Consider the following 4,008-nt stretch of genomic DNA (forward strand, 5'->3'; position numbering starts at 1 on the left):
AGACGAAATTATAAAACACCGTGATGCCTTTCGTCGTGATGGACGAAATGCATTTCGTCCATCACAGAATGCATTTCATGGGACGAAATGCATTTCGTGGGACGAAATGCATTTTGTGATGGACGAAATGCATTCTGTCATTGACGAAATTCATTTCGTGATGCATCATATGCATTCCGTGGACGAAATACATGTTGTGATGTACAGAATGCATTCTGTGGACGAAATATATGTCGTGATTGTATGGGGTCACACACACGAAATGAGATACTGTCTTCATCATTTCGTGGACATAATGAAAAATGATGTGTGCATTCCGTGGACGAAAGGCATCACGGTGTTTTATAATTTCGTCTTCATTTTCTCCATTTCGTCGGACGAAATGCATTTCGTCCACGAAATGGGCCCGGTGACACTTGGCACCCCATAGAAAAGTGCTCTCTTGTGTAATATGCTGCTCAGCTATAAACTTTTTTTTTTCCCTGTAACATTTAATTTTGTGCTGGAAAATGAAGGAACGTTTGGAACTCTAAAATGTTTTCGTAATGTTTTGACTCGATAATGTAGAAGTCGTAAAATAGAAATCTATAACGAAGTTTGCATGAAAAAAACAGGGTGCGCAGGACTTTTGCACGGTACTGTATATAATTTCTAAATAATAGTGCACTACTAATAAAGAAAGAAAGACATGCAAGCAATATCAGGCTTTACCAGATAGTGATGTGTGTAGAATCATTCACGATACACACTTGTTTGAATCAATGCAGCTGTGTTTTTATGTTATATGTTATATATTATGTTATGAGAGATACTGGTGCATCAATTCATGCACCGTATTTTAGTAATACCAAGAGGACATCCTCTTAATTCACAGTGTAGAAATGATTGGGTCTTGTGGCTTCAGTTCATCTTCTGGCCCATCAGGTATTATTGCTTGCATTTGCTGGAAGAGCTCTTCAGTCTGCGATGTGTTTTGATGTGTTGTGTTCAATTCCCCTGATTACAGTGCAGTAAATTCAAGCTACAGTGATTCTCATAGAGAGAGAAACTTAGCACTTGCTCAATGGTTCACAGTCCTCTCAGGCACTTCAACAAGGACAGCATGGTCCTTAAAATGGAAGGAAATAACCCGCTACCATGATGGTATCCTCTTGGGAGTTCTGACATTTTCAATTCTTATTGTGGAACGTTTGAATATTTTAAGATCAGAGGCTCAGAGCAATGCAATATAATCTGCGAATGTGCTTCAGGACTGGGAAAGTTTTTTTTTTTTTTTTCAGCAGTCAGGTCCTTTCAGCTTCCTGTCCACATCATTTGACTGAGCAACTGCATAACATCTGTATAATAGGAAAAAGGAAAAAAACAGAGAAAAACATAACAGCTTTTATACTGGTGAGGTACTTCGAAACATGGGTGAATAACAATTCAAATATAGTTATACTTCCTGTTAAGCCCATGTTCACAAATCGTTATCAATATGATTATAATTCTTTGCACTCTGGGAAGGATTCCTGTAATCACTCTCGAATCAACTCTCATGATGCCTCATAAATCTTTAATTAATGCAATAATTTTAAGTAATTCCTTGATCACTTTTAATCAGTGGGGCGGCACGGTGGTGTAGTGGTTAGTGCTGTCGCCTCACAGCAAGAAGGTCCGGGTTCGAGCCCTGGGGCCGGCGAGGGCCTTTCTGTGCGGAGTTTGCATGTTCTTCCCGTGTCCGCGTGGGTTTCCTCCGGGTGCTCCGGTTTCCCCCACAGTCCAAAGACATGCAGGTTAGGTTAACTGGTGACTCTAAATTGAGCGTAGGTGTGAATGTGAGTGTGAATGGTTGTCTGTGTCTATGTGTCAGCCCTGTGATGACCTGGCGACTTGTCCAGGGTGTACCCCACCTTTCGCCCGTAGTCAGCTGGGATAGGCTCCAGCTTGCCTGCGACCCTGTAGAAGGATAAAGCGGCTACAGATAATGAGATGAGACTTTTAATCAGTGCTGTAGCACAGGTTTCCGTATTCATTGTTATTATTATTATTATACATACAGGACACTTTTTCCATGGAATAAAAACGTGTTCTATTCCCTTCTAGCGGGTTTCATTCGTTTGGTTTGATAGCATGCAATATTGTTAGCATATCACTTATCCTACGTGTTTGACATCACTCTACCCCATGGAGAATGAGCGTTGAATATGGTTTATGATATTGCATGGTTGTCAAGACAACATGACGTCACACGTCAGAGACATAAAACTTCCGTGCTAGCGAGCAACTGGGACGATTTGTAAACAGACATAGGCACCAGGTTTGCTTCGTTAAATATGGAAGATTTTGAGAGAATTTTAAAAGACAAAGACGCATTGAACACCCAAAAGGAATGTGTATGTATAATAATAATAATAATAATAATAATGGCTTTTTTCATAGTATATCAGATATATTCCATTCAGCTAGCATGATATTGAACTCATCTTCAACTCATTCAATATCACGCTAGCTGAACGAAATATATCTGATATACAACTCAACGCCAACTGTGTGTACATCTATATAACAATTTAAAATATCACTGCTGAGTCGTCTGAGTAAATTGAATATGTAAATCAGTCCTCATTAGAAGTTGAAAGACATAAATAACTTCATTTATAAGAATGTACAAAGAATTATAAGCAAAGGTACAGTACCAGTCAAAAGTCTGTACACCCCTACTCTACTCATTCATAGGTTTTTCTGTATTTGGGCTGTTTTCTATATTGTAGAACAATACCGAAGACATCAAAATTATGAAATAACATATAGAACATACATGGAATTATGTGGTAAATTAAAAAAAAAAAGTGTTACACTATTGGCATTATCTTAACCAGCTTCATGAGGTAGTCACCTGGAACGCTTTTCAATTAACAGGTGTGCTTCGTCAAAAGTTAATTAGTGGATGAGTTTCTTTCCTTCTTAATGCATTTGAAATCATCAAACAGTAAATAGTAAATAATAAATATACAGTAATAGCCCTATTCAACACGACAACTGTAGGAATCCATACAGTATTATATCAAAAACCGCTCAACTAAATAAAGAGAAACGACACCCATCATTACGTTAAGACATGAAGTGTCTTCTCATGAATAAAAATAAAGAACAAACACTGAATTAGAAGGCGTGTTCAAAAGTTTGACTGGTACTATGTATAGAGTTATAAACATGAACTTCAATAGTAAGTGTTAAATAATAATAATAATAATAATAATAATAATAATAATAATAATAATAATAATAATACTTAAACTTCATAATACATTGGATTTGTTTTGAGCACATCATTAGAAATGTCTGTATCTCATTTTTTCTTTTTTTTCTTTATCAATCATTTATAGCGGTCAGGAGTCTGCATATGCGACTAATAAAGTGGTCCAAAGTTACTTTGAATTTTGATCTTGAACATTAACATTACGCTTTTTTATATTATATTACATGACATTACATTAAACATTAGCAATATTTATTTTTCCAATCTGCTCCTAATATTCATATCCAAGGAAAGACAAAAAGTGGAAAACGAGGCAAACTGTTGAAAAACAGTATATTTGCTGTAATTGACATTGACAGTGATGACAAGTGACTGCAGCAAAAACAATTTTCTGTCACTGTAGATGTTTTAATATTTATCACCGTCAAGGTTGAAGCTGACTTAAATAATGTTCATAAATAAAAAACGATATGGCAGAGGTGTGGTGATAATGCATAATGCATTAAACTTTGTCAATATGAAAAATTTTTGATGTAGATTAATAAAATATAATGCAATCTTCCACAAGAGTGTTAATAAATTGTTTAAATCTGACACACCGTGTCACTGTTAAATGAAGGATAAAATAAAACCATATTTTGGCGTAGACCCTTCTGTATGTTTTACTATAAACCTTATTATAGATAGTGTCCTAATTTCTCTATCACTCCTGGATCTCACTGTCAATCAGAAGTGAATGTTACCTTGAGTCCGGACCATGTGTCTGA

The sequence above is a fragment of the Neoarius graeffei genome, chromosome 12 (genome assembly GCF_027579695.1).
Source record: "Neoarius graeffei isolate fNeoGra1 chromosome 12, fNeoGra1.pri, whole genome shotgun sequence".
Classification (NCBI taxonomy): Eukaryota; Metazoa; Chordata; class Actinopteri; order Siluriformes; family Ariidae; genus Neoarius; species Neoarius graeffei.